General features: G+C 44.6%; 1 protein-coding gene across 6 annotated transcripts in view; it reads left to right on the top strand.

Annotated features, from left to right (window-relative positions):
* The first annotated feature begins 108 nt into the window (after nucleotides 1-108).
* GGACT (gamma-glutamylamine cyclotransferase) overlaps nucleotides 109-16,796 on the top strand; it is a 49,446-nt gene continuing 32,758 nt past the window's right edge. The window contains exons 1-4 of one of the 6 annotated variants that reach the window (XM_061435317.1): nucleotides 109-214; nucleotides 5,258-5,419; nucleotides 10,046-10,199; nucleotides 11,199-11,322. The gene's annotated coding sequence lies outside the window, so the exon portion shown is untranslated. Of the gene's footprint in view, nucleotides 215-5,254; nucleotides 5,420-10,045; nucleotides 10,200-11,198; nucleotides 11,323-16,796 lie in introns of all 6 variants that reach the window. The other 5 variants (XM_061435316.1, XM_061435318.1, XM_061435314.1 and 2 more) reach the window with 5 other exon arrangements.

The following is a 16,796-nucleotide window of genomic DNA, read 5'->3' as shown; positions in this document are numbered from 1 at the left end:
TCGGTAGAGAAGCCCCAGGTGTGCGCCCTCCGGGCTCCGGCGCGTGCTCAGGTGTGCGCGCGGCCCTCGCGGGCGGGCGGGTACCGCGTCCCGCCTCCAGGGGGCGCCCTCGGGGGCGGCCTCCCGGGGGCGGCCGCCCCAGCCACGGCCGGCCGGGATTTCCGCTCGGTCGCTCGGTCCGGCTCTCCCCGAAGGGCGCCGCGCTCCGAGGCAGGTGAGTCGCCGGGCGCGGGCCGAGCCGGGCCCCTGTTCGTCCCCGCCCCCGCCGCGAGGGGGCCCCGGGGCCTGGGGGCGTCGCACGCCGGCGCGTATCCGGGGCCCGCGCGAGCCGGGGACGGAGGGCGGGGACAGAGCCGCGGCCGTGGCGGGACGCGACGCCTGCGGGAGCGGCTGGAAGGGCGGGGCCCGGGCCGTTAGCGCGTCCACACAGTGCCCGGCGCCGCGCGACGCGGACGCCTCGGCCAGTTACCCAGGTGTGGACTCCTCCTCTTCCCAAGGAAGACGTGATGACCCATCAGAAGGGTCCCCTTGAAAAGGATCTCCCGCTCTGATGCTTCTGTTTTTAACTTTAGAGATCCCTGTTTGCGAGGAGACCAGAAAGCTGCAAAAGAAAAGAGAACGTCTGGCACTTGTCAGTTTCTGAGTTAGGGCTTCTTTGGAGCTGTTAGAGACACCGCTGTTTTTGAAGAAATCTCTTTTACTGCCTTGATTAGGAAATATGCTTATTGAGCTTTCACTCTGTTGGCCAAAGAGAACACCGCAGCCGCACTGGTAACGCTAAAGAGGTGCACGATTTTTTTTTTTTTTTTAATAATTAAGTTTATTGGTGCACGATTTTTTAAAAAAAAACACACCTGACTCCAGGCTGTTAATATTGAACTGATAAGAAAATGAGACTTGGAGCCACGTCTTCTTAAAGCAGGATATTAATTTTGCTTAATGTCCCAGGGAGAAATCTTGGATTAAAAACTAAAAGGTCTCTCTAAATCAGTTGGATTTGACCAATATAAAGTGTAGGTCTCACACACACGTTTTTATGTACTTTTTCCTGTAACCGAAGACTGTTCTCCCTGGTCTCACTCAATTTATTGAAATGCTAATAAGAGACCCCTGCAGGTTGCCCACATTTTCCCCAAATGCCTTGTTTTTCCTAAAACGACTCCCTGGAGAAACCAGAAGTTCCTGAATAAGCAGACTGCCTGGGTAGAGAGCATTTGTGTTTCAAAAGCTGAGTTTGCAAAGGTAAATTAATTTCTAATTGGTGGACCTTTGTACAGAAGTGTTTTGGACTGGCTGACCTTGCAAACCAGAGTCCTGACTATTAGCACTAGACCTAGAGAAGGTGGTTATTCACGCTGACCTTAGGTAGCTGATTGTGGGAAGAAGAATAGAGCAAAGATAGAACGTGGTATTAAGTTTTTAAAATGATCTGTTCATTGCCCTCTTATTTTATGTAGTAAGATCTTGAAAGTTCCAGTCTGGGTCAGCTCTTGCAGGTGGAGTCAAGGCTCTGTACTTGAGGGCTATGTGCTCAAGTCCGCTGGGCCTTTCCAAGGGGCTAGGGCACCAGTGGGCATGGAGATTAGTGCGGCATTGTTTGCAGACGGACGGTCCCAAGGAAGGTGACGACAGGAGGACAAAATTCAAGCCATCTTACTCTTTTCTAGGACCTTCTTCATCCAAGAGGTAACGCTCAGATTAGAGATTTTATGAAGAGAGTGTTGGTTAAACAGGGCCGGCATCTTGTGTAACAGGAATTCGTTCTTTAATTGAAGCTCTCTCTGGTCAGTAAAACTGCTCGGGGCAAGACGACCTTGCCCAGATCAGATCTGAGAGCTAGGCGGAGAGTAGGCAGAGATTACAATGTGGAAGGTGTTATTATGCCCCCATAATATACCCCCTGCAACTGATTTACAGTTAGTAGAAGTCTCGGGTTTGTATGACATCACAAGGTAATAGACATGGTAAATAGCTAACATTTCTGGAGGATGAAGTAAGTGCCCAAGGGCAGTTAGAGCACTGGGAAATGAATACCTGCCAGAGGACTGGGGGGAGGTCATAGTGAGGCTTCACCTTGGACCCAGGGTAGAATTTTTACAGGCAGAGGAGTGGAATGGGGACCAGCATTCCTGGTGGCACACTGCCTGTGTGCGTGCAGGCTTAGTGGTGTCCCACTCTTTGTGATTCCATGGACTGTAGACTACCAGGCTCCTCAGTCCATGGGATTCTCCAGGCAAGAATACTGGAGTGGGTTGCCATTTCCTGCTCCAGGGGATCTTGTAACCATGTTGGAGAAATAGGGATGAAACTCTGTAAGGACGGTGGGACTGGAGGCCTGCCTAGAGAGAAAGGCCCTCTGGAGATAAACTCTAGTTTTTGATCAGAGCTCTGATTTTTTTATTTGCTTTTTATTAAAGCAAATTTAAAAGGGAAGGGAATGGTGTAATGAACTTCCATATTTCCATCAACTAGATTTAACGATTGATTAAAACAATTTCTGTGTTTTGTTTTTTTTTTTTTTTGGCTGTATCTGCTTATCCTTTTGTTCAGTTCAGATCAGTTGCTCAGTCGTGTCCGACTCTTTGCCACCCCATGAATCGCAGCACACCAGGCCTCCCTGTCCATCACCAACTCCCGGAGTTCACTCGGACTCACATCCATCGAGTCAGAGATGCCATCCAGCCATCTCATCCTCTGTCGTCCCCTTCTCCTCCTGCCCCCAGTCCCTCCCAGCATCAGAGTCTTTTCCAATAAGTCAACTCTTCGCATGAGGTGGCCAAAGTATTGGAGTTTCAGCTTTAGCATCATTCCTTCCAAAGAAATCCCAGGGCTGATCTCCTTCAGAATGGACTGGTTGGATCTCCTTGCAGTGCAAGGGACTCTCAAGAGTCTTCTCCAACACCACAGTTCAAAAGCATCAATTCTTCGGCGCTCAGCCTTCTTCACAGTCCAACTCTCACATCCATACATGACCACAGGAAAAACCATAGCCTTGACTAGACGGACCTTTGTTGGCAATGTAATGTCTTTGCCTTTGAATATGCTATCTAGGCTGGTTATAACTTTCCTTCCAAGGAGTAAGCGTCTTTTAATTTCATGGCTGCAGTCACCATCTGCAGTGATTTTGGAGCCCCAAAAATAAAGTCTGACACTGTTTCCACTGTTTCCCCATCTATTTCCCATGAAGTGATGGGACCGGATGCCATGATCTTCATTTTCTGAATGTTGAGCTTTAAGCCAACTTTTTCACTCTCCTCTTTCACTTTCATAAATTTAAATTGCAGATAACATATTTCACCCCTGTCTAGGGTAGTTGCTTTTGTTTAGTTATGGCTAAGTCATGCCTGACTTTTTTGCGACCCCATGGACTATGGCCTGCCAGGCTCCTCTGTCCGTGGAATTTCCCAGGCATTAATCCTGGTATGGGTTGCTGTTCCCTTCTCCAGGGGGATCTTCCCAACCGAGGGATCGAACCCGGGTCTCCTGCACTGGTGGGCTGATTCTTAACCACTGAGCCACCCGGGAGGCCCAGATAGTGTGGTCTGTACCTCCAAAAAGGCATTTTTCTTGTATAACCATAATACCATTGTTATCTCTTTATCAAAGTGACAATAATTCCTTAATGTTTTCTGGAACCCAGTCCGCAGATTTCCCTGATTGCCTCGGAAATGCACTTTTACTCTTGGCTCGTGTGACTCAAAATAGGCCACACAAGGTGTTTTGCTGCGTGTCTGTTGTCTCTCAGTCCAGGACAGGGGGTTGACGGACAATGAAAAGGGCTAGTTACTAACTCTTTAAGGCTTCCCAGGCAATGTGGTCTCCGTTGCAGCTACTCAGCTGTGTTGCTCTAAAGACTCAACCATGGATGATATGTGAACGAGCATGGCTGTGTTCTAGGAAAATTGTTTCCAAAGGTTTTTGTTTTAAACTCCGCCTGCAGGTGGGAGTTATCTGAGGGCCGTGGTTTGCTGACTCTGGTCTGAAGCAGTCCTGTGGGTTTCTTTAATGCCATGGTTTACTGGTATCGCCTGGTTGGCTCTGGAAGGCTCTCATTCTGGGTTTATTCAGCTTTGCATAGAGTGTGGTTTAGCTTATTCCTCTATCTACTGTGTCTGCATAAACTGCAAGGTAGATCTAAAGGCTTAATTAGAGTCAGAGTCACCATGTACGGCAAGTATGCTTCAGATGTGGTTTGAATGTTTTTTCTAACTGTTGAACGAGTCACTATTTTATTTGTTGGCCATACCATGCAGTATACGGACTCTTAGTTCCCTGACCAGAGATGGAACCTGCGCCCCCTGCATTGGAAGTGTGCCATCTTCCTTGGACTGCCAGGGAAGTCCCTGAATTTTTTTGTTGTTGTTGTTCTTAATTTAGGACTTTAAAAGATTTGAGCTTTCCTCATAGCTCAGTTGGTAAAGCATCCACCTGCAATGCAGGAGATCCCGGTTTAATTCCTGGGTTGGGAAGATCTCCTGGAGAAGGGATAGGCTACCCACTCCAGTATTCTTGGGCTTCTTTTGTGTCTCAGCTGGTAAAGAATCGTCCTGCAATGCGGGAGACCCAGGTTTGATCCCTGGGTTGGAAAGATCCTCTGGAGAAGGAAAAGGCTACTCACTCCAGTATTCTGGCCTGGAGAATTCCATAGACTGTATATTCCATGGGGTCGCAAAGAGTGGGACACGACTGAGCAACTTTCACTTTCAAAAGATTTGAAGGGATTTCCCTGGCAGTTCAGTGGTTAAGATTTTGTTCAGTGCAGGGGGATGAGGGTTTGATTCCTGGCCAGGGAGATAAGATCCCTCATGCCTTATAGCCAAAAACCCAAGACATAAAACAGAAGCAATATTGTAAAAATTCAATAAAGACTTTAGAAATGGTCCACATCAAAAAAAAAAAATCTTTTTCTAAAGACTCAAATCCACGTCTGGGAAACTCAGTATTCCTAAAATAATCTTACCCTGATGGCTGAAGATACACTCCATTCTTGTTTTCCTTAGTTGAAGGAGAGGCTATAGCTGCTGTTTCTCAAAGTTGAGAACTTTGGGCCCCTCTGCTACACCAGTGCGAGCTTGCCTCTGTTCTAGGCATCCTTTGGCCCCTTGGGTCATGTTTTTCCACTGAATGGCAGTCCCTTCCTTCTGAGCCACACACCCAGGGTCTGAGATGCCGTCCAAGGGGCTTTAGCCTTTAAGCCTTCATCTCTTAAACACTCCGCTTTCTTCACTCACCTTCCTCTTCATCTCACCCCCAGCAGGACTGAGAACCGGACACCTGGTCCATGGACTTCTGGTCCCACTGTGAGGTGGGACTACTTGTCCTGCATCCTGTTTGGAAGGATTCCGAGGTTAGACACTCTTCAGGCTCCCTCTGATGCAGGATTCTAAGGCTCCGTGGGTTTGAAGAAAGAAGCTTACAGGTGAGAGTTGTTTTTCTCTTTTCGGGAGTGTTTGCTGTTCTAAACTGTAAAGCACCAGAGACAGTGTGTTGACAGAGGGCGTCAGTTGGAAGGCCTGTCTTTTTGTCTTTTAGGAATAGTGGTGAATCTGTTGAAACCTTTTTTTCCCTAGATAATGTGCCATTGGTCTTTTTCTTACTGATTTGTAAGAACTCTGTATACATTGAGGATGCTAATCTTTTGTCAAATATGTTACAACTGTTTCCCCATTTTTTAAAACTTTGTATTTATGCTCTGAGGAAAAATTTAATTTTACAAAGGGGAAAAAATGTCAATCTCCCCTTTACAGTATCCCTGTTTTATGTCTCATGAAGAAATACTTGCCCATTTTAAGCTCTTAAAAAAAAAAATCTGTTAACACAGATTAATAAGCATATGATGAAAACTAGGTACATATGATTCTAAAAAATAATACTCTTTCTACCAGCTAGTATAATATTAACTTGATTAAATGTTGGCCTTTAAGATGGGCCCTACGTTGACAAGTTTTGATGTTGGGAGATGGGTATTTTGGGGGCCATCATATCATGACTTCTGTATATCTTTGACTTCCCAAAATGAAAAACTTTTCTTAAATAAAAAGAATAGTAGGTAGAAAAGCCATTTTGTCCTATTTGTTCATGTTCAGCAACTATTAATTATCTACTGTGTGCTGAATACTGCGGGTATTTTGTTAATAAAGGCAGAAGATGTTGGAATTCACATTTCTCATGTCAGAGGCAGACGCTAATGGCATGGTTAAGGGCACCACCTCCTGTGTTAGACTGCCTGGCTTCACATACTGGCTGGGTGATTTTGCACTTCTTAATTTAAAAGATGGAGGATAATAATCACGTCTACCTGCTAGGTTTTGGGGAGGCTTGAATGAGAGAACCCACAAAAATTCCTTTGTGTGGTGCTCCAAAACTCCAGTACTTTGGCCACCTGATGCGAAGAGCTGACTCATTGGAAAAGACCCTGATGCTGGGAAGGTTTGAAGGCAGGAGGAGAAGGGGACGACAGAGGATGAGATGGTTGGATGGCATCACCGACTCAATGGACATGAGTTTGAGTAAGCTCTGGGAGTTGGTGATGGACAGGGAGGCCTGGTGTGCTGCAGTCCATGGGGTCGCAAAAGTTGGACACGACTGAGTGACTGATCTGAACTGAACTAGCATTTAGTCAACACTTGATAAGTGTAGACTCTGAAGGAAAGAATTCAGTCAAGCCAGGCCTAAGCTGAGAGGAACAGGTGCTAAGAGAATGCCTGGAGTGGGGTCCTGGCCTCGTCTGGCATGGTTAAGCAGGGTCTAGGGTTGGGAGAGTTTCCGGGGGGTGGGGGGGATACTTTTGAGTGGAGACGTGAGGCGTGGACGCCACGTCTTTTAATCACAAGTACCCTTTCGTGGACTTCCCTGGTGGCTCAGATGGTAAAGCGTCTGTCTACAATGTGGGAGACCCAGGTTCGAGCCCTGGGTTGGGAAGATCCCCTGGAGAAGGAAATGGCAATCCACTCCAGTACTATTGCCTGGACAATCCCATGGACAGAGGAGCCTGGTAGGCTACAGTCTATGGGGTCGCAACAAGTCGGACACGACTGAGCGACTTCACTTCACTTCACTTCACCCTTTTTTGGGGAAGTGAAGAGGCAAAGTGGCAGCAGCCAGGGGCCCAGGCGGAGGCCCGGTGCCTTAAGAAAGCTGGTCTGACTTGGTCTTAGTTTCCTGGTCCTGCGGGAACTTGAACCACCCAGATGGATTGTCCTGTTCTCCAGGGCAGGAGTCCAGCTGGGTGTCACTGGGCTGAAATCTGGGTCTTGGGGGGTCTGTGTCCCCCCCCACCGGAAGCTCTGGGGGCGAATGTGTTTTCTTGACCTTGCAGCCTCCACTTGCAAGGGAGCCCCTGTGTGTCCCTGGGGGCCCCAAGCCAGGAGAACGGCTCCACTTGGAAGCTTGGTGGTTCGATTGGGCCCCCTTGGAGCATCCAGGGTAATTCCACATCTTCAGGCCCTTCACTTGAACCGCATGCAATCCATAGAGCCCCTTGTACCAGGCTCTGGGGCTGAGGACAGGGCGTCTTTGGGGGCCTTTCTGCTGTCACCTCGCTGGGTTGGCGGTGGTTCCCCAGACGTTTGGGCCGTCTGATGTGCTCCGGCCAGGTGCTGACAGTTATCCTGGTTGCTCGACCTTCCTAGGCTCCTGGGGCCTCTCTGACGGTGGTGGTGCCGTGCGGGTGGGCTTCTGTGAAACCTCCCCGTTTGTCTCCACAGAGCGGCGGTCAGGATCTTCTTTGACCGACTCCTGTGCCCCCGTGACCCGTCCCCTCCAGGTCACTCCTGCTCCGCACCCTGACAGGGGTTTCGCAGCTGCAGCTGTGTTACCTTCTGGTTTTTCTGTTTCTTTTGCCTGTGTGATTCTTTTTGCACACTAGCCTTAAATACTGCCGGATGATAAATAAAATTCGTGTTATGATATTGGGTTGGCCGAAAAGCTTATTCAGGTTTCCAGTCCCGTCTCATGGAAAAACCCAGAGGAGCTTTTTGGCCAACCCAGTATTGAGTATTTTCTTCTCCATTAATACTGACTGGCTGAGAGCTGGGCCTCCCTCCTAACAGACCCCCACTGAAGAAGAACTCGTTTCCAGTGGTTGGGAGTGCTTTTATAGACCTCTGACCGTTGGAGTTACACCAGAGGAAAGCAGAGAGAGAAAGAGTAAATTAGAGAGAACTCGTGCTGTGTTCTTCTCTCTATCCGTTCCTACATCTGCCTTTAAAACTTTTTGAGCGTTAATTACCTCTTCCTGCCGTTGTCATCTGCACTTAGGTAGATATAGCAGATAAATTAATGAAAACTATTAATATTTCTACAGCTGATGATAGTCTTAATTATTTATGAGTATTAAATGAGATTTAAAAGCATTCTTTAAGCCATTATTTTTGAGACGAATCACAGCTGTTTTGAATTACTCTTTCTCTCTTGACTCAGTTTTCTGTAAAGTTAGATGCAGATTATAAAAGCCTAAAAATCTGTGAGGGGAAAACAATCTATCTTCTAAGTGAATAAAGAACAGCTAGATGGCATTCTTGGGAGTATTTATGAAAAATAAGTCCCTGGTTTTTTTCCTCTCGTCATTTCTTTAATAAACATCTCCAGTTCAGTTCAGTCACTCAGTCGTGTCCAACTCTTTGCAACCCATGGACTGCAGCACGCCAGGCCTCCCTGTCCATCACCAACTCCTGGAGTTTGCTCAAACTCATGTCCATCAAGTCAGTGATGCCATCCAACCATCTCATCCTCTGTCACCCCCTTCTCCTCCTGCCTTCAATCTTCCCAGCATCAGGGTATAAATATCTCCAGCCCTCCTCAAATAAGAGCACAGTAAACCCTCGTGAACCCATGGTGGCAGAATCCATACACTGTCCTAGCTTTACCATACCTGCTTCAATTGCCCTCCTTTCGTTGCTTTTTGAGTTTTTGTTCATTGGCTTGCTTCTGGAGAATTTTGAAGCAAATGTCAGAACCTATGTCATTTCACCCCTAGATGTTTTTTTTCTTAATATATATATTTTATTAGAGTGTAGTTGACTTACAATGTTTCAGGTGTACAGCAAGGTGATTCAATTATACATATACCCGTATATTATTTTTGAAATTATTTTCCATTGTAGGTTATTATAAGATATTGATTATAGTTCCCTGTGCTATACAGTAAACTTTTGTTGCTTGTTGCATGCCAACTTTTTAAATTAGAAATCTAATATTCTATTCATACTAAGTCAAACGAGTGGAATCAAAATGTCATACGTTTTTTAGTTAGGCCAAAATTCGTAAGTTTTCTAAAGTATATATAACACATATTTACATATGTATACAAAGCTTTTATACTATACTTGATAAAGGCTTGAGAAGGAACATCAAAAAAAAGAGATGGAGAAATTGGAAAACATAAACTAAGTGAAGTGGGAGCCCTGAATATGAAATAGAAATAAATGAAACAAACTAGATAGGAATAAAAGATCATCATGTAGTTCTGGTTCTTAAACACGGTTCTCATTAGAAATATGTCTGGAACTTTGGAGGAAAAAAAGTTCCTTTTTTTGGAGGGAAAAAAGTTTTGAAAAAAAAAATAGCTGGGCATTTGTATTTTCAAAAAATTCCAAGATAATTGATATGCATCTAGATTTTAAAAAGTGATATAGTTTTTTCTATTAAATAGTAGTTTTTGTGATATAGAATTCTATTATTTTTCTGTTGAGCAATCCTGATTCAGTGTTATTTAGTGAGTAATAGTTACATAATCATAATCACAATAGTAAAAGATGTTGTTTATCAGTTTTCACAATAGCCAAACAAAAAATAAAAGATAATTACAACTGCAAGCTATGATGGGGATGTGATTAACCTAACAGTATAAAATAATTACATACAATTTGGGGGGTCACGCAGAGTGATGTGAGAAGTGGAAGTGCATATATGTTCATGTTTTCGTCCACCCAGCCAGTCTCTGCCTTTTGGTTGGTGCATTTAATCCATTTACATTTAAGGTAATTATCGATATCTATGATCCTGTTTACCATTTTCTTAATTGTTTGGGATTTATGTTCTGTAGGTCTTCTCTTGTGTTTCCAGCCTGGAGAAGTTCCCTTAGCATTTGTTGTAAAGCTGGTTTGGTGGTGCTGAATTCTCTGAACTTTTGCTTATTTGGAAAGCTTTTGATACCTCCATCAAATCTGAATGGGAGGCTCGCTAGAGTACTCTTGGTGGTAGGTTCTCTTGGTTGTAGGTTCTTCCCTTTCACCACTTTAATATATCATGCAATTCTCTTCTGACTTGTAGAGTTTTAAAGGGCGTTTCCTTGTATGTTATTTGTGGGTTTTCCCTTGTTGCTTTTAATATTTTGTATTGTCTTTCATTTTTGTCAGTGTGATTACTGTGTTCTCATGATGTTCCTCCTTGGGTTTATCCTGCCTGGGATTCTCTGTGCTTCCTGGACTTGGTCGTCTATTTCTTTTCCCATGTTAGGGAAGTTTTCAGCTATTATCCTCCAGATATTTTCTCAGGTTCTTCCCCTCTCTCTGTTCTCCTTCTGGGACCCCTGTAATGCGAATGTTCTTGCGTCTAATGTTGTCCTAGAGGTCTCGTCTATGGGGTCGCACAGAGTCGGAAACGACTGAAGCGACTTAGAAGCAGCAGCAGCAGAGGTCTCTTAGGCTGTCTTCATTTTTTTTTCCCATTCTTTTTTCTATGTTCTGTTTTGCAGCAAGTGATTTCCCACATTCTGTCCTCCAGGTTATTTATCCATTCTTCTGCGTCAGTTATTCCGCTATTGATTCCTTCTCATGTATTATTCATCTTTGTTTGTTTGTTCTTTTATTTAGTTCTTTGGTAAACATTTCTTGCATCTTCCCCATTGTTTTCCCGAAATGTAGTTTTTGTTTTAGCCACTGTGGGATTGTGGTTCTTCTGTCTGCCATCTGAAGGAGCAGGCTAGGAGGCTTGTGTAAGCTTCCTGGTGGGAGGGACTGGTGGTGGGGAAAACTGAGTCTTGCTCTGGTGCGCTGGGCCTTGCTCAGTAAAACTTTAATCCAGTTATCTGCTTATGGGTGGGGTTGCGCTCCCTCTGTGGTAGTCCTTTGGCCTGAGACAACCCAGCCCTGGGGTCTGTGGGCTCTCTCACCCACCCGGGGGGTATGGATTTGATTTTTTCATGATTGTGCCCTTCCTACCATCTCATATGGCTTCTGCTTTGTCTTTGGACACAGGTATCTTTTTTGGTGGGTTCCAGCGTCCTCCTGGCAATGATTTGCTTTCACAGGACAAGATAAGCTCGTGTCCTTCTACTCTGCCATCTTGAACCGGAAGTATCCCTCACCCCTAAATATTTTGGTATTGAATTTTATTCAAAAATTTACTTTCTAAATAACTATAATCCTACCTAACAATTTGGAGAAGGCAATGGCAAACCACTCCAGTACTCTTGCCTCAAAAATCCCATGGACGGAAGAGCCTGGTGGGCTGCAGTCCATGGGGTTGCACAGAGTCGGACACGACTGAAGTGACTTAGCAGCAGCAGCAGCTACCTAACAATTAACAAAAAGTCTTTAATATTGTGTAATGCTGTATTCAAATATCCCCAGTTGTCTAAAATAATCTGTTCAGCTGTTTTATTCAAATCAAGATCAAAGCAAAGCTCTTTTATTGTATTTGGTTTATATTAATATATTTCTTAGTCTGTTTTAATTATAATAATGAATGTGTGCCATCTGAGCTTAATTCAGAATGCTCTTACTCTTATATCTACCTTTTGTTTTTATCTCATTGTTTTACATCATTGCATGCTCTCATGCTTTCAGTCATTATTATTATTTTGAATTTATATAAAGTAAAATTGACCTTTTTTGTTGTATAATACTTTGAGTTTTAAAATTGATTCCTGTAACCTGATAGAGCACTCCCATCACCAGAAATATCCAGAAAAAAAAAGAAGCCCTCCCTCATGCTGTGCCCTTGAAGTGAAACCCTCACCCTACCCCTAATTTCTGATCACCCTTGATCTGGTCTCCATCTTTATACTTTCGCCTTTCCCGGAACATCACATAAGCAAAGTTATACACTATGTAACCTTTGAGACTGGCTTCTTACATTCAGAGGATATCTGTGAGATTCACCCACATGTGGGTCCTTTCTTCATCTTATGGACATAGCACAAGTTTATCCGTCCACCTTGAACATCTGTTGAACATTTGGATTCTTCATAACTTTTGGTGGTTATGAATAGAGCTGCTACAAACATTTGTACATGGGGTTTTGTGTGATCAGCAGTTTTGCCCTTTCTGTGGTGGGTCCCTAGGACCAGATGGCTGGGTCAGGGGGTAGGCGTATGTTGAACTTCGTGAGAAACTGCCAAGTTGTCTCCCAAAGTGGCTGCTGCTGTTCAGTCACTAAGTGTTGTCTGAAGCTTTGCAACCCCATGGACTGTAGCCCACCAGGCTCCTCTGTCCAGAGGATTTCTCAGGCAAGAATACTGGAGTGGGTTGCTATTTCCTTCTCCAGGAGATCTTCCCTACCCAGGGATCGAACTCTCATTCCCTGCTTTGGCAGAAAGATTCTTTACTGCTGAGTCACCAGGGAAGCTCCACCATTTTATATCTCTATCAGGAATGTATGAGAGTTCCAGTTGTTCTGTGTCCTTGACAGGACTTGATATTGTCGGGTTTTAAAAATTTGAGCCACCTTAATTGGTGTGTTATTTTTTCTTTTAATTATCTGATTTCAGTTTTTTGAGTATCATAGAAATATTTTAAATAATTATTGAATAAATTACTGAACTAAATTTATTTTATATACCCGTTATAAATATTTCTGGTATTCTGGTGATATTCTCCATTTTAATATGTTAAATATTCTGTATCGGAAAATAACTAGATTAAACCCAGATTATTCTACAGATATGCGTCTTCGTTGACTCTCACCCACTGACACATCGTATTTGGCAGAGGTTTGCGGAGTAGTGTCTGGACCGTGATGCGTTTTGCAGTGATCACTCTTTGTATGTGTCTGGTGCTTGTCTTGCTCCCAAAGACATGTGCTTTTATCATGAGCACTGTGATTTCTCTTGCCATCAGTTTTATGCTAGATTAGATTGATTGGTGAATAGTTAATTCCATGAGAGCAAATGGATGTAGGCAGAGAGTGATTTCTTTGAGTGCCTTTTAGCTAGGTGAACCCTGTTGTCCTTTAAAAATGGACTGCTCCTGTGTGTCTGAGGCAGCAGTAAATGCTTGTGTTTGAATCCCTTTTTCCTTCTGAATGCATGCTGAGCTCAGGAAGAAAACCATTTGAGATCTGTGGAATAAAGCTCATATATCTCCCACTGGATGATTTAGGACCATGGCCACTGGTCACTGTTGCTTGCAAGTGTGGAGTTGACTCCTGGACTAATTACCAGAATATCCCTGGTGTTGTTGTCCCTCACTGCTCACATTAGGTGAAACCGTGAAGTCTTGGGGTGGACAAGGTCATCGCTAAGATAGAGCCTATCTTTAAATTCAGGTCTCACCCGTTAGCTGCTGTGGTTTGAGCTTCTGGTGGGTAGTCAGTTCAGTTCAGTTCAGTCGCTCAGTCGTGTCCGACTCTTTGCGACCCCATGAACTGCAGCACGCCAGGCCTCCCTGTCCAACACCAACTCCCGGAGTTCACTCAAACTCACATCCATCAAGTTGGTGATGCCATCCAGCCATCTCATCCTCTGTCCTCCCCTTTTCCTCCTGCCCCCAGTCCCTCCCAGCATCAGGGTCTTTTCCAATGAGTCAACTCTTCGCATGAGGTGGCCAAAGTACTGGAGTTTCAGCTTTAGCATCATTCCTTCCAAAGAAATCCCAGGGCTGATCTCCTTTAGAATGGACTGGTTGGATCTCCTTGCAGTCCAAAGGACTCTCAAGAGCCTTCTCCAACACCACAGTTCAAAAGCATCAATTCTTCGGCACTCAGCTTTCTTCACAGTCCAACTCTCACATCCATACGTGACCACTGGAAAAACCATAGCCTTGACTAGACGGACCTTTGTTGGCAAAGTAATGTCTCTGCCTTTGAATATGCTATCTAGGCTGGTCATAACTTTCCTTCCAAGGAGTAAGCGTCTTTTAATTTCATGGCTGCAGTCACCATCTGCAGTGATTTTGGAGCCTGTCATTTAAAAAGAGTGGACCTTACTATCATGTAATTGGAAGAGTAGTGTCCATGTAGGTCTTACTTTGTGACCAGACTGTCTCTGCTTTTGCTTCTTGAAAGTTGCTGGAGGGTCAGACCTGTTGACAGACCTTCCTTTGTGACATAGCACATCAGAAAGAAAAATGCGTCTGACCAAGGAAGGGAGATTGAGGACAGATGGCCGGAAGGGCATCACGTTGCTGTGGTCTGAAGCCTCGGAGGCCAAGTACCAGGAAAATTCATTTCAAAATGAAAAGAAATGGATTTCTGTGGTTAAGTCATTTTTTGGTTTAAAACTAACATACTGATTGACCTTCATTACATCAGTTAGATTGGAGTACATCAAAAATACTGAAGGATTAGTAAGGATGTTACCTCCATTGGACCCAAGTCTTTGTTTTAAGAGTTATTATGGATATTCTTTAAACTTTATGCTTGTTGGTATTAATAAAGTCTTAGATATATGTATGTTTTGGAGGGGGTTGGATTTTATTGGGGCTCTAAGTCCAAGGTTTAGAACACCGGACTAATGCACCTGCTGCCCCCTGGTGGCGGTGTATTAAACAGTGCGGTTCAGAGGAGTTCTGGAGGGCACAAGTCCATTGGTCATAGAAGAGGATTGTAGAGGGAGCCAGGAAATGGTTTCTCTTTCCAGCTTTTCTCATAATTACTACCTGTAATTATGACCTCAGGCAAATAATGTAGTTTGATTTAAGTCTAAATTTCACTTTCTTCCACTTTAAAATGTGATTTCTTCCTGTTTTAACATCTTAAAATTCTCCAATGGTAACAACAAATATTAGTGAAATGTATCAGGTTCCACTTCTTCCCTTATTAGCTGAATCCTAAAAAATCCCAGATATTTATTCAGGAAAGCAGACTCCAGAGCAACTGTTGAAGCTTAACACAGATTTGATTCATGGCCAGGAGCTGCATAGACCTGTTTGTAGCATAGTCCATAATAAATCAACGTGGGGACTGTGTGTTACTATGAAAGCATAATTGATACAAGTTGCATCATTTAAAAGTTAATTTTCTTATATTTAATTCTGGTTTTTAAAAACCATAAGATTTACCATCCTAACCATTGTTAAGCGTGCAGTTCAGTGTGTTTATAATGTTGCACACAGATCTCCAGAACTCTTTCATCCCGCAGAACTGAAACTCTTCCCAGTCAACAAGTCCCTGTTTCTTTCTCTCTGCAGCCCTTGGCAACTATCATTCTACTTCCTGTCTCTCTGAATTTGATGACTCTGGGTCCCTCCTATAAGGAATCGTAACAGTCTTTGTCTTTTCGTGATTGACTTATTTCACTTAGCACATTGTCCTCAGGTTCATCCATGTTGTAGTGTGCCTGGAGTTCTTTCCTCTTCAGGGCTGATGATCATGTATAGAGACCACATTTTGTTTGTTCGTCCATTGATGGACACTTGGGGAGCTTCCACCTCTTACCTATTATAATATTATTTCATAATTATATAATGCATATATTACTGATGCAGAGAGGCCTTATTTATTCAGTTTTTTTTCTGTGTGTAAAAGGTTAAACTTCACCATAAAGGACACCATTCAACCAGGCTAGATGACTAGGATATGACTTTTTTTATGGATGAGTTAAAAAGGAGCTAACATCTATTGGACACAAGCTCTGTGCCAAGTACTTACATATCTGTGATACATTCTGTTGCTTAGTCCTTATGATAATTCTTTGATTTATCCTCTCTCAGAAGGGGACTGATACTTACTAAAATCACCGTGTGCCAGAATTTTGATGTACTGAATACATTGTCTCGTATAATCCCCATACATCGGTCTTGGAGGTGGGCATTATTAGCCCCATTTTTACGTGATGTAACTGTGGTTCAGAGGGATGAACCACCTTGAGCAAAGTCACACGGCTGAAAGCATCAGGGTTTCATCTGACGAGGAAGTGAAACACGTCCAATGCAAAAGCATGTGTCCTTCAGTCTGCGCCCTGCTCCCCTGCTGACAGGAGTAACAGCTGCTCCTCCGGTCCTGGGGCTGTGCTCTGTCATTTTCTGTGAGGGTTCCTGTGCACCTAGCATGACTCTCCTTGGGATTTAAAAACCTAGAGCTGGGGCCAGTTTGAACCCCCAGGGCAGTGTGAGGCAGAGAGAGATGGGGCTGGACAGTGGCTGACCACTGTGAACCCTCTGAGTGTGTTACCCTGGCCTTAGTGGCTGCAAACAACACATACCTGCCCACAGTTTGGGGGGTGAGGGTGAGACTCGGAGGGCCACTCTGCCGGGTGGCTGTAGCTTGGGCTGGCAGGACTGTGGTTGCTCCAGGCTGACTTGGGGGGATCTGAGCTCACCCATGTGACAGCCCGCAGGCCTTGGGTCCTCTCTGTCTCTCTTGAGAGACCTCAGTTCCTCTCCGCATGGGTGTCTCCTGACTTAGGCTTGTCACTGGCTTTCCAGAGAGCAAGGGGCTCAGATGGAGCCAGGGTCTTGTTATAACCCAGCCTCGGAGGTGACAGCCCATCAGTTCCTCTGTGTTCTGTTTGAAGAGAATCCCTGGACCCAACCTTCACCCGAGGGGCAGGATCATGGGGGTCATCTGAGAGGCTGCCCACCGGAGCCCCAGGCTGGGACTCGGGAGCGCAGCCTGGAGGCAGTGAGACCACTTGG

This window comes from Bos javanicus, chromosome 12, assembly GCF_032452875.1.
Source record: "Bos javanicus breed banteng chromosome 12, ARS-OSU_banteng_1.0, whole genome shotgun sequence".
In the NCBI taxonomy this organism is placed as follows: Eukaryota; Metazoa; Chordata; class Mammalia; order Artiodactyla; family Bovidae; genus Bos; species Bos javanicus.
Note: the sequence above shows the minus strand (reverse complement) of the source record. Positions and strands in the feature narration are given on the sequence as shown.